Source organism: Gossypium arboreum, chromosome 3, assembly GCF_025698485.1.
Source record: "Gossypium arboreum isolate Shixiya-1 chromosome 3, ASM2569848v2, whole genome shotgun sequence".
Classification (NCBI taxonomy): Eukaryota; Viridiplantae; Streptophyta; class Magnoliopsida; order Malvales; family Malvaceae; genus Gossypium; species Gossypium arboreum.
Window position 1 is genome coordinate 93293337 of NC_069072.1, and position 15527 is coordinate 93308863.

A 15527-nucleotide genomic window follows, 5' to 3' on the forward strand; every position below is an offset into this window, starting at 1 on the left:
TAGAACAGACTTACAATCGAGCTTGGAAGCTTGAAAAACCCTAGCCATGGTTTCCCCTTATGAAATTCTGCTATGGGGTTGAATATGGACAAAAATTGGCTTTTAATTTTGTTTTTAATTCATTTTAATAACTAAATAACCAAAATACCCTTAATGAAAAACTTTGGAAACATGCCTAAACATGTCCATTTTTGTCTACCAACTTTACCAATGGTCTAATTACCATATAAGGACCTCCAATTTAAAATTTCATAGCAATTAGACACCTCTAGCATGTATAACTCAACTTTTGCACTTTTTACGATTTAGTCCTTTTGACTAAATTGAGTGCCCAAATGTCAAAATTTTCAAACGAAATTTTCAGAAAATCATTTCGTGAAACCGTAGACCATAAAAATATAATAAAAATAAATTTTTTATGTCGAATTTGTGGTCTCGAAACCACTATTCTGACAAGACCCTAAATTAGGATGTTACATTTTTGGGTGAATTTGGATAAGAAATGAAGCTAGGAAATGGCTTCATTTTGTCCACACGGGCAAACACATGGGCGTATGTCTAGACCATGTATGACACACTGCTGGTAACATGGACATTTGGTTAGGCCGTTTGTCCCCTTTGAGAAACAGAATGCTCAGAATTGGGCATACGGGCAGAGACATAAGTGTGTGTCTCAGCCATGTGTGCCACACGGCCTAGAACACGGGCGTGAATCGTGGCCATGTGAAACTGCACCTAATTCAAACTAAATTAATTAACCATGCAGCCTAGCACACGATCGTGTAACTTGGTCGTGGGATCTCAATTTGTTCATGAGTTACAAGACAGAGAGTTACACAGGGTCAGGACACCGGCGTGTGTGACAACACGGCCTGCCCACACGGGCGTGCAACCCCTATATAGTGGAAAATTTTGTAATTTTTGAAAATATTTCTAAATTTCTTGGTTTAGTTCCAAACAACTTCCTAAGCATGTTTTGAGCTTTGTAGGCTTATGTAACAGCCTGATTTTGAGCCTAGTCATAACAGTGGTTTCAAGATCACAAATCTGACGAGGAAAAATTTAATTTTATTATATTTTTATGGTCTAAAATTTCACAGAATGATTTTGTGAAAATTTCGTTCGAAAATTTCGACGTTTGGGCAATCAATTTAGTAAAAAGGACTAAATTGTAAAAAGTGCAAAACTTGAGTTCTAGAACCAAGAGGTATCTAATTGCTATGAAATTTTAAATTAAAGGTCCTTAAATTGTAATTAGACCATTGGTTAATTTTTTGGACAAAAATGGACATGAAATAGGTGAAATAGAATATTTTTAAGTTAGGGGCATTTTGGTTATTCAGTAATTAAAATGAATTAAAAACAAAATAAAAGCCAAAATTTCTTGTCCATCTTTTTCCCTAGCCGAATTTTACATGAAGAAACCATGGCTAGGTTTTTTCAAGCTTTCAAGCTCGATTGTAAGTCCATTCTTGCCCTATTTTTAATGATTTTTGCATTTTTAAAATCCTCGTAACAAGATCTACCTATTTCTACCATTTATTTGAGTTATGATGAAAGTATAGGGCTTGAACCAAGTTAGAAATTTCTTCATTTTGATGTTTAATGGTAGATTATGCATGTTTATGGTTGGAGAAACAACTTTTGCTAAGTGATTTTCGGTGAAAATGCTTATAAGGACTAAATTGTAAAAATTATAAAATATGTAGTAAAAGTGTGTTCAAGTGGAAATTTTGGGCTGTTATGGTTATGAAAATGGTTCGGCTAGGCTTAAAGTAGAAATAAATTGAATAAATTTCATTTTACGAGCCTAGGGGCAAAAATGTAAATATGATAAAGTTTAGGGGCAAAAATGTAATTTTTCCATAATATGATATTTGGGTCACAATGAATAATGTGACTAATAAATAAACTAAATGTGATATGTTAGATCAAGGAAAATAAGGTTTGGACCTAGAACGGGGGAAAAACTCATATTTGACGGTTAGGTCTTTTTCACCATTTTTGGTATCGAGGTAAGTTCGTATGTTTAATAAGCATTTAATTGTACATGTATAAATGTTTAATTGATATAATTGCAATAAATATCTTATTATTAAACTGAAATGCAAATGCTATGGAGTATGATATTACGGAAATGACCATGAGATATTATGATACACTATGCAATGATATGATCTAAAATATGTCTGTGATACTTGATGACATTGTGATGAGCTAAAATTTCATGTTTAAATGTGATTATCTTTATTATTATCATTATGATGAATTACGTGATTAATCATTATCATGAGTTATGTGATTGGTCCTCTGGACGAGTTCAACGAAGACGTGTAATTAAGGAAATCCCGTTTGAACCTTAGAAATAGTTTAGAATACAAGTGAAATGTCACTAGGAACTACGTGATCTGAGCTCATGAGTTGTGGTTTGAGTTCATGATATATGTGACACATGTTATGGGAGTCCAGGTGTTGGCCTTGTATGTTCTACCGGTGGCTGGGTAGTCTGGCATGTGTTGCGAATACCTGACATCTTGTATGAGTAGCCTGTGTAGCTACATCCTGACCGACAGCTAGTGTGAGCAGACCCGTGAGTAGCTTGAAAGTGAGCAACAAGTGATATGTGATATGAAGTAGCGTTGGCTACATTTGGGGCACTTAGGTGCGAAATTCTAATGTATCCGATGGTATTCCAAGTGTTCAACGGGTAAATTATTGAGTAACTTGACGAAAAACCTGAGGGGTAAGTTAATAAGAAGAATAAGTATACGATTATGTTATGAGATAGTACAGGTACGTATTCAAAAGTCATAAGCATTAAGCTTGGTATGTAGTAAGAACGTAAATGAATGAGTTATGTTTATAAGAATGATTTTCTATGATGAGCTTATGATTATAGGCTTATATTTATGACGTAAAAATATATGGTGAATTCGATTGAGAATCATGTGTAAGGCTTTTAAGCCAAATTGAATTGAGACACGATGTGCATATTCTTTTAATGTTGTGATTTAGTGAATAATGAAAAGAGAGAAAGATCGGCATAAAAGCTTAATAAAAGTGGATATGAAAGTATGGATAGCTAAGAGTTTTTGACCATTGAAGGATGTTAAGCTAAATGAATTGGGAAATATGACTATACATAATTAATACGCACTTTTATTATGAATGCTGAAATGATTTGTCAGATGTTGAAGTGTTTTATTATGAGAGTTTATGTTCGCTTGACTAATGTCAAGACAGGATAAATTTATGTTTATATATTAAAAGATGAGTATTAGAATTGATTAATGTGTAACCACGAGAACATATTGATGAAATTGGTAAATGCATGAAAATGATTCGCTTATTATTTTCATACGGGCTTACTAAGTTATATAGCTTAGCCCTTTTCTTTCCTACCTCTCATAAGTTTATTCTGTAGCTTGGGTTGGAGATCATTGGAGATTCTATCACACTATCAAGCTATCATGTTGGGTAAATTAACGCAAACCTTTGAGTCTATGGCATGTATAGGGACTTAGTCATTTTGTGTATGTGTCATTATGATATGGCTGGCTTGTAATGAATAATGATTTGATTTGGTATGTAGCCATATAAATTGGCTTATATTGGCTAATGGGTTGCAAGCATATTAATTACTCATATGCCTATGCCAATGTCATTGTGTGATGTGGTTTATAATGGTATGTTAATGAAAGTTAGTATAAGGGAATCATGAAAGAGTAAAATTAGCATTAAAATAGTTTTGGACAACAGTAGTAGTTCAACTTTGAAAAATCACCAAAAATTGTGGAAATCAAACTAGAGGTTGAATAAATCATAAAAATTAAATCTTATTGAGTCTACTTTTATATAGTAGAAACATTGTAAGCAAAAGAATTTCATTTTATGAGATATTTGAATTTTTGTGAGACAAGGTCAGAATGATTTCAGGTTCCCTTATTCTGCATTTGGAAAATCATTACAAATTGTATAAAAATAATTGGGCATTTAAATTTATATGTTTGATTTCTTAATGAGTCTAATTTCAAGAGAAACAAACAGGAACATCATCTGAATTTTGTACGAAGAGATAATTAATTTTTAGTGAAGAAAGGTCGAAACTGTCAAACAGCAAAACAGGGATGAATTTGAAGAATTAACTGTACTTATTGGCTAAACGATAAATTCTGAAAATTTTATGGTTGGAATACATTTGAGTCTAGCTTCGGCAAAATCAAGCGGATATTAATTTAAAGTTCAGTAGCTCAAGATATAAATAATTTAGTGACTATAACTCAAGTGGACAGTTTTATTATGAATAGTAAATAATTGTTTTGATATTTTTAAGCTTTGATTATGGTTGTGTTGGTAGCTTAATTGTGCCATGTTAAGTTCCACTGAAAGTATGTATGTGAGTGTGCAAATGAGAGTGGTGAATGGCTTGGGAAATAGCCATTTCCTTGGCCACACGGGCAGAGACACGGCTATGTGTCTCAGCCGTGTGAAGGACAAGGCCTCAAGACACAAGCGTGTGACTTGGCCGTGTGACCCTAAATTGTGCATAACGTCATAAACAAAGAGTTACACGGGCTGAGGACACAGGCGTGTCCCAAGCCACACGGGCCTGTGACTCTCCAAAGTATGAAAATTTTTTAATTGTAGTAAAAGTTCCAAAAGCTTTCGGTTTAGTCCCGAACCACTCCCAATGCAAATGAGAGTGTAACGCCCTCACGCCCGAGACCGTCACCGGAGTCGAGTATGAGGTGTTACTAAGCTTAATTTAACATATTTAGAACTTTGGATTATTTATTTCTACATTCACAGCTTTTAAGCTACTTGCATCACAGTCACAAGAAAAATCATATCTCGAGTTACGAAACTCAAAATCAAGATCCGTAAATTTTTCCTGAATCTAGACTCATATACCTATCTACTAATTTTTTTCTAGAATTTTTGGTTGGGCCAATTAGTACATTTTATTAGTTAAAGTTACCCCTATTTCAGGACTTGACTGGTTCGACCTCTGTTTACTACGAACCATATTTCTCTCTGTAAAAAATTCATATGACTATGAGGTTTATTTATCCTGAAACTAGACTCAATAAGTATTCTGATAATATAAAATAAACCACCTAATTATATATTTACAATTTATGGTGAATTTCTAAAGTTGGAACAGGGTATTCAGAAACTACTATGACTCTGTTTCACTAAAATTCAAATATATTCTAACATATAATTCCTTTACTTGTTTCATTTGTTTCATGTGAAACTAGACATAATAAGCTTAAATTTGATATGTAGTCCATCACCAAATTCAATTTCTATGATTTTAGTAAATTTTCAAACTCGCGTCGGTGTTGCTGCAGATATCCTGTTTATGGCAAATTTCATCCCTTTTATGAGTTTTATGCACTAAGTATCTTATTAATTTTCCTTACATCAAACATTATCTAAACTAACCATTTTCATTATTTATCATTATCAAGCATTTCCCCAACCATTCCATCACCATACCATAAGATCATTTACACAAAAAGGTATATTGCTATACATGCCATACTTAAATTTACAAGCCATTACCAAAAGTCTTAGGATAGTGTGGTGAGCCTTGACCTATCCCGACTCTGAAGTGGCTTGTCCAAAACTACAATGAGTAAGAAGGAGGAGTAAGCATAAATGCTTAGTAAGTTCATATGCAAATAATAAGTAACATAACAAGCAGTCATACCAATCAACATTAGCATGCATCACTAAAACACATATCACATTTTTAATCATTTTCATCATCTTATTACCTTATCGTGGTTGTATCAATACTCAACCCGAGGGTTAAATACATACCTGTCCAAAATATCCATTTCATATCACTTACCAATACGTCTCTTTACATCTCGAATATTCCTCCATTTGAGTAGAACTTTACCCGTTGAACACATCGAATATAATTCGGATACATGGATAACTTGCACATAAGTGCCATATATGCAATCAAGCAATCATGTAACCCGCCCATAAGCGAACTCGGACTCAACTCAACGAGCTCGGGCGTTTGCATCCATAAGTGAACTCGGACTCAACTCAACGAGTTCGGATGCTTAGTTACATCTCACGAACTCGGACTCAACTCAACGAGTTCGGACATTCGCATCCATAAGTGAACTCGGACTCAACTCAACGAGTTCGGATGCTCAACCATCCTAGTGACATGTCACTTGTATCCTAATCTATTCCTAAGGTTCAAACGGGCTTTTCCTTGAACACTTATCCTTGCCGTCTTAGTAGAATGCCGAAATCAATACTCGGTAACAATTATATTTAACAAGTAGCTCACATAATTTACATATTATTTGAAATTAACCACAAAGCATACATTTCATAATAAAATTCAGCATAACATATAATTAACATCAATAACTTAAAATAACAATTATGCTACTTTATTTACACATGAACTTACCTTGGTACCAAAATACAAAGATTTTGCAATTTAGTCCACAATCTTTTCTTTTCCTCGATTGAGGTCGATTCCACGTCTTTCTTGATCTAAAATAACACATTTAGCTTATTTAATACTCACATTATCAAATTAATCCTTAACTCAAATTTTGGCAAAATTACAATTTTACCCCTAAACTTTTGCATATTTACATTTTTGCCCCTAGGCTCTGGATTAAATTTTATTCCTTATTCTTATGTTTTACAACATGCTGATCACTTTTCTCTTCTATGGCAACATCAAATTCTCACTCTAACATGTACTTGTGACTATTAGGTATTTTTACCGATTAAGCCATTTTCTCGTTTTTGCTTAAAATCGAGTAGTACAAGTTGTCTAACATAATTTAAAACTTCATATTCTATCATAAAACATCAAAATACACAAATTTCACCTATGGGTATTTTTCCAAATATAAACCCTAGGTTAAATTATTGCTAACATAAGCTTTATCGAGTTAAGGGATCTCAAAACGTAAAATCATTAAAAACGGGGCCTAGAATCACTTACTATGGAGCTTGGAAGCTTGAAACAAACCCTAGCTATGGAGAACCCTTGAAATTTCGGCCTAATGAAGAAGATGGACAAAAATTGGCTTTTAATTTTGTTTTTAATTCATTTTAATAACTAAATGACCAAAATACCCTTACTACTAAACTTTCCAAAAATTCCTTCCATGTCCTAAATTTGTCCATGAACTTAAAATTGGTCAAATTGCTATTTAAGACCTCCTCATTAATATTCCAAAACAATTTCATACTAAAAATTTCTAGAATGCAAATTTTGCAACTTATTCGATTTAGTCCCTACTTTCAATTTAAGCACTTTAGGCATAGAATTTCATCACGAAATTTTCACACAATCATGCAATCATATCATATTCATCAAAATAATTATAAAATAATTATTTCTATCTCGGATTTGTGGTCACAAAACCACTATTCTAATTAAGCCCTAATTCAGGATATTACAGAGAGTGGTGAATAGCTTGGGAAATAGCCATTTCCTTGGCCACACGGGCAGAGACACGGCTATGTGTCTCAGCCGTGTGAAGGATAAGGCCTCAAGACACAAGCGTGTGACTTGGCCGTGTGACCCTAAATTGTGCATAACGTCATAAACAAAGAGTTACACGGGCTGAGGACACAGGCGTGTCCCAAGCCACACGGGCCTGTGACTCTCCAACGTATGAAAATTTTTTAATTGTAGTAAAAGTTCCAAAAGCTTTCGGTTTAGTCTCGAACCACTCCCAATGTATGTTTTGGGACTCGTGGGCTCGTATAAAGGACGATATGCATGTGATTGGATGAATTTGATTTGGTCCAAATTTTATGGCTCAATTTTTTATGAATGTTTATTTTAAGTCTGGTAACACCTCGAACCCTATCCCGGTGTCGGATACGGGCAATGAGTGTTACATTTAATGGTATCAGAGCAACGGTTTAGTCGATTCTTGGACTAACATACCGTATGTACGTGTAGCTATACATGCCATATTACTACTCGTGATAGTGTGATATCTTCTGACTCTGACGAAATTGTTTTGTTAAGAAAGAGATGATTTTCAACTGAGCTATTTTTTGATAATGTTGATAATGATATTGAAATGATTGAAATGTGCTTATATGTGTCAAAATTTGGAAAGGTATGAATAAAAGTTCACGATATGTATGTGTTAATGTACGAAATGAGATAACCACAAGTTGAGAAATGTAAAAAGTGGAATGAAATGAAAGTTTATATGGTGATAAGCCCATCCATGTTTGTTTGGCATGCATATGATGTTATGTGCCCAACTTATTTGATTAAGTGAATACGATAAGTAAATTTGCTCAAATTGACGGAATGTGTGTTTATGTACACTTTATTGAATAAGATAATCGAAAAAGTTCGTGTAAAATGACTATGTATGTTAATTAGCTTGAAGTGAATTATGTAATTGTGAAGATATGATGTTGGTGATGAATGCTATGTCATATATGTGTATTTATGAGAGTCAAATTAGAGGCTTTACGACCTTACCCCCTTACCAGTGTTGCTTTATAACAAAAATTCACGAGAATCATGTGGAATAAGTCCATAAATGTGAAACTAAAGAGTTTAGTGGTGAAATAATTAGTAATGTATACAGAGATAAGAATAGTCTGGAAAGTGGAAACAATTTTGGAAGGATATCAGAGTCTTCTAAAGATTATTCAGATTAAGCAATGTCACGGTTAAAGAAAAAGTTAATCTCGGCTAATCGACTTATTCAGATATGATGTCTAAAGTATGTATTTACTAAAATTTTTCCCAAATTGGTTTTCGTTAGTGAATGGAATGATGTGGGGTTCATGATGACAGAATTAGTCAGAGAAATGATAATTGAGTAGTAAAGATGTCTGTGTGTGACAGTTACAATTGAAGTGAATATGATGTCCTTTTCTGGGTATTCTATATATTCTTTTATCCTCAAAGATGTGTGTGTGATTGTTCATTTTTTGGTGAAATTCTTATCGTGTAAGAATATTAGCTGACTATAATGTTAGACAAAAGTTCTGTTGGTCTGGTTGGTTTATGATTGGCATTTCTTTATCTCTTTGGAATTTTATTCTGATATGTTGGAATGAAGTCGATGGTAAAAAATTATGTGACACTAATCTAATGTTTCTACTGATTATAGTTTTGTTTTCTATATGCGAGAAATATATTATATCTGTTATGATGAAAGTCCAGAGTCGGTAAGTAGTATTTTTCTTCTAGCTTTCTCTGAGGAATTATCAAGATCTTTATTATCTTCTTATGAGTTATGTTCTTGAACTTCCAGTATGGTATCGTATCTTGGATTTCCTTATCTCGGTTTTTCTATCATTCTTATTTCGTGAATTATCAACCATCGCTTATCGTTAAAATGTGTTCTTCAGCTTGTGATAACTATGTCTATTATGATTATGCTTTTGGTTCAATCATAGAAACGTGGTGATTCCGGTATCTGGATTTCTCTAATTTTCGTGTAAGGAATTGACATCGGCAAAGGTATAACTAGTGAAATCACAAGCTTCAATTTGTATGATGGATTTCTTTTCTCAGGTAAGTTAATTAAAGTCAATGCATTCAATCGGGATGTCTTTGTTTCTTTGAGCTAATGCAATTGTATGGGTTTTGATTAGCATGATAAGAGAATTTTGAAAGATTGTGTGTTTAAGTTGTTTTAATAGCATGAAGAAAGAAGCATTTTGTTATGTTATTATTTGATAGACAAAATTGGCTTGGTTGTTTTTATCAGAGTGAGCTGGTCAGTTGAAATGTGATTTGAGTTACATGTAGTTAAAGTATCCTCAGTTATGGTAATAAATTTTGTGCATCCACGAATATATCGATGGACAGTCTGAATGAAGAATTGATATTCTAGAGAGTAAAATACTGAGATATACCTATTAGATTTGTTCTAATATGATGATGTTATTATGAGTTAAAGCTGTTCTGAATGATATGGTTATCACATTTATGAAAATTTGGATGGTTTTTGCATGTTAGCATCGTTGAAAACAGTTGAAGGTATTATTAACCAAAGCTCTGGTTCTGAGTTTAGTTTAAATTAAGTAATGAATTTATGATTTTTCAGTGATGCACTATTGAACGGATTGGAATGTGTTTTATTACTAGAATATAAAGTGATAGTTCATGTTTTCATACAGTTAATGTCACATTAAAAAGAACTGTTCAAATAGTGATTTAAAGATGGTCACTTTTATGTCCATATTGAGAATTTAGTGATATCATTTATTCAACGAAAGGTGTCACATGTTCCTTGATTTCAAGAATTAAAGTATCGAATGTCATAGAAAGATTTGAAGTTAATAGAGTGTTGAAGACTTGAGCTATTGAAAGATCACGAGTAGTTATTGATTAATCTCTGGGAAAGCAGATATAGTTACAGATGCTGAATGGAAAAATCTTTGTTTATTTTCTGAGTGGGTTACACGATTGATCTTAATTGATGATGATCTAATTTTAGCTAGATTAAAAGCTAAAAGTGATGTTTTCATTGCAGGATTGAGAATCTCAGAAATGTGTTAACGAATGGTAAGCTAAACGAGTTCAGCATGAGTTGATTTTTTATTCTGAATTTCAGGTCTGACCTGATGATTGATGTTATTGTTCTGAGATAGAAATTGCCTGTAGATGAATTTAGAGCTTATGCAGGAAATTATTGTACGAGGCTCAGTAGTAGCTCGTTGGTTCACTCTGGGAGTAATAAAAATGTGCAGTTATTTGAAATAGATGTTTTGGTGATTGGGTATGTAACCTGATATTTTTGAATTTATGATCAGATGTCGATTTGATAATGGATAAAAGTCAAATATCAAGAGCATTCAGGTCTATTGCAATCAGTCATAACCTTGATGTGATATGAGATGGAGTTATTATAAATTTTGTATCTGAATTATCTTTATCTCCAAAAAAGAAGATGTTATCGGATTGTGATTGATCGTTCGTGTATAGATTTCTTGTTTAACAAACCAGCCGAGTAAGATGTTTCTAGGATTATTTGATTATGTGATCAGTCTCCATTATTTTGGATTGAGATTCGAGGGCTATATCCCAATTATGGGAAAAAAGCTACAGGAACTTTTGAGTACGTAGTTGCATCTTGGCACGATAATACACTTGTAAATTGGTGGTAAGTTTGAGAGTAATTCAAAACTTTAATGATATGCTCCGACACTATGTGTTAAAGTTCAAAGGTGATTAGAAAGAGATATACGAGGTTGATTTGATTTGTGATTCTGAGAAATTAGTGGAAGTAATTCATGAGAGTTGAAAGCAATTTTTACTGGTAAGATTTTCAAGGACGAAAATCCCTAAAGGGGGAGAGTTGTAACAGATCGATTTTGGGCCTAGTCGGAACAATAGTTTCGGGACCACAAATCTGACGGGGAAAAATTTATTTTTATTATATTTTTATGGTCTACAATTTCAAAGAATTATTTCGTGAAAATTTCGTTCGACAATTTCGACATTTGGGCACTCAATTTAATCAAAAGGACTAAATTGTAAATAGTGTAAAACTTGAGTTCTAGAAACTAGATGTGTCTAATTGCTATGAAATTTTAAACTAGAGGTCTTTAAATCGTAATTAGACCATTGGTTAATTTGTTGGACAAAAATGGACATGAAATAGGTGAAATAGAATATTTTTAAGTTAGGTGCGTTTTGGTCATTTAGTAATTAAAATGAATTAAAAACAAAATAAAAGCCAAAATGTCTTGTCCATCTTCTTCCTTGACCGCATTTTACATGAAGAAACCATGGCTAGGGTTTCTCAAGCTTCCAAGCTCATTGTAAGTCCGTTCTTGCCCCGTTTTTAATGATTTTTACGTTTTTGAAATCCTCGTAACAAGATCTACCTATTTCTACCATTTATTTGAGTTATGATGAACGTCTAGGGTTTGAATCATGTTGCAAATTTGTACATTTTGATGTTTAATGGTAGATTATGCATTTTTATGGTGGAGAAACAATTTTTGCTAAGTGATTTTAGGTGAAAATGCTTACAATGACTAAATTGTAAAAGTTATAAAATATGTAGTAAAAGTGTGTTGTAATGAAAATTGTGGGCTGTTGCAGTTATGAAAATGGTTTATCTAGGCTTAAAGTACAAAGAAATTGAATAAATTTCATTTTACATGCCTAGGGGCAAAAATGTAAATATGATAAAGTTTAAGGAAAAAAACATAATTTTTCCATAATATGATTTTTTGGTCAAAATGAATAATATGACTAATAAATAAACTAAATGTGATCTTTTAGATCAAGGAAAATGAGGTTTGGACCTAGAACGGGGAAAAACGCGTATTTGACGGTTAGGTCTTTTTCACCATTTTTGGTATTGAGGTAAGTTCATATGTTTAATAAGCATTTAATTGTACATGTTGAAATTTTTCATTGCTATAATTGCGATAAATGCCTTATTCTTAAAATGAAATGCGAATGTATGGAGTATGGTATTACGGAAATGACCATGAGATTTTATGATACACTGTGCAATGATATGATCTAAAATATGTCTATGATACTTGATGACATTGTGATGAGCTAAAATTTCATTTTTAAATGTGATTATATTTATTATTATCATTATGAAGAATTATGTGATTAATCATTATCATGAGTTATGTGATTGGTCCTCTGGACGAGTTCAATGAAGACGTGTAATTAAGGAAATCTCATTTGAACGTTAAGAATAGTTTAGGATACAAGTGACATGTCACTAGGAACTACGTGATCTAAGCTCATGAGTTGTGGTCTGAGTTCATGATATATATAACACATTTTATGGCGGTCCGGATGCTGGTCTTATATGTTCTACCGGTGGCTGAGTAGTCCGGCATGTGTTGCGGATGACAGACAACTTGTGTGAGTAGACCTGTGAGTAGCTCGAAAGCAAGCAACATGTGATATGTGATATGAGGTAGCATTGGCTACATATAGGACACTTAGGTGCGAGATTCCAGTGTATCCGATGGTATTCCAAGTGCTCAACGGGTAAATTATCGATAACTTGATAGAAAACCTGAGGGGTAAGTCAATGTTAAAAATAAGTATATGGTTATGTTATGAGATAGTCCAAGTACGTACTCAAAACTCATGAGCATTAAGCTTGGTATGTGGTAAGAATGCAAATGAATGAGTTATGTCTATGAGAATGATTTTCTATGATGACCTTGTGATTATAGGCTTATATTTATGACGTAAAAATATACGTTGAATTCGATTGAGAATCATGTGTAAGGCTTTTAGGCCAAATTGAATTGAGACACGATGTGCTTATTCTTTTAATGTTGTGATTTAATGAATAATGAAAAGAGATAAAGACCAGCATAAAAGCCTAATAAAAATCAATATGAAAGTATGGATAGCTAAGATTTTTGAACCATTGAAGGATGTTAACCTATATGAATTAGGAAGTATGAATATACATAATTAATACGCACTTTTGTTATGAATGCTGAAATGATTTGTCAAATGTTGAAGTGTTTTATTATGAGAGTTTATGTTTGCTTGACGAATGTCAAGACAGGATAAATTTATGTTTATAGATTAAAAGATGAGTATTAGAATTGATTAATGTGTAACCACGAGAACATATTGATGAAATTGGTAAATGCATGTAAATGATTCGCTTATTATTTTCATACGGACTTACTAAGCTATATAGCTTACCCCCTTTTCTCTCCCACCTCTCATAGGTTTATTTCACTAGCTCGGGTTGGAGATCGTTGGAGATTCTACACACTATCAAGCTATCATGTTGGGTAAATTAACGCAAACCTTTGAGTCTATGGCATGTATAGGGACTTAGTCATTTTGTGTATGTGTCATTATGATATGGCTGGCTTGTAATGAATAATGATTTGATTTGGTATGTAGCCATATAAATTGGCTTATATTGGCTAATGGGTTGCAAGCATATTAATTACTCATATGCCCATGCCAATGTCATTGTGTGATGTGGTTTATAATGGCATGTTAATGAAAGTTAGTATAAGGGAATCATGAAAGAGTAAAATTACAATTAAAATAGTTTTGGATAGCAGCAGTAGTTCAACTTTGAAAAATCACCAAAAATTGTGGAAATCAAATTAGAGGTTGAATAAAATATGAAATTAAATCTTATTGAGTCTAGTTTTACATAGGAGAAATGGTGTAAGCAAAAGAATTTCATTTTATGAGATATTTGAATTTTTGTGAGACAAGTTTTGAATGATTTCGGGTTCCCCTATTCTTACTTTGGAAAATCATTACAAATTGTATAAAAATACTTGGGGGTTTAAATTTATATTTTTGATTTCTTAATGAGTCTAATTTCAAGAGAAACAAACGGGAACACCATTCGAATCCCGTACTAAGATATAATTATTTTTTAGTGAAGAAATGTCGAAACTGTCAAACAGTAGAACAGGGACTAATTTAAAGAATTTGATGTACTTATTGGCTAAACCATAAATTTTTAAAATTTTATGGTAGGAAGATATTTTAGTCTATTTTCAGAAAAATTAAGCGGATCTTAATTTAGTGTTCTGTAGCTCAAGATATAAATAATTTAGTGACATGACTCAAGTGGACAATTTTGTTATGAATAGTAAATAATTGTTTTGATATATTTAAGCCTTGATTATGGTTGTGTTGGTAGCTTGATTGTGCCATGTTAAGTTCCATTGAAAGTGTGCATGTAATTGTGCAAATGAGGGTGGCAAATGGCTTGGTAAATAGTCATTTCCTTGGCCACACAAGCAGAGACACGACCGTGTGTCTCAACCGTATGAAGGACACGGCCTCGAGACATTGGCATGTGACTTGGCCATGTGACCCCAAATTGTGCATGACGTCATAAACAGTGAGTTACACGGGCTGAGGACATGGGCGTGTCCCAAGCCACACGGGTGTGTGACTCTCCAAAGTATGAAAATTTTCTAATTGTAGTAAAAGTTCCAAAAGTTTTCGGTTTAGTCCCGAACCACTCCCAACTTATGTTTTGGGCCTCGTGGGCCCGTATAAGGAACGATATGCATGTGATTGGATGAATTTGATTTTGTCCAAATTTTATGTCTGGTTTTGTATGAATGTTTATGTTTAAGTTCGGTAACGCCTCGAATCCTGTCCTTGCGTCGGGTACGGGTAAGGGGTGTTACAGCTCATATTAGGGACTTTATGATTAATTACAAATGGCTTTTAATTTGGACGTAAATTTATAACTCAGAATTATATGATTGTTTGTGATGTAAGTCTGGTAATGCCCCAAAACCCTGTTCTGGCGACAGATACGAATAGGGGTGTTACACAATGGCTTGAAAAGATGTACTGGTAGCCCAGAATGAAATGTGGTATTTCTGAATATATATTTAAATGCTAGATGGTTTAGCAAGATAAAGATGATACTTTTAAGATGGTTATAGTCAGTAAAAATACCGAAATGGAAATGGGACAAAATTACTATGAATTTTATATCAAGATTCTCCCTGTCTATGAAAAGAACAATACTATTTGCGTAATTATCAAT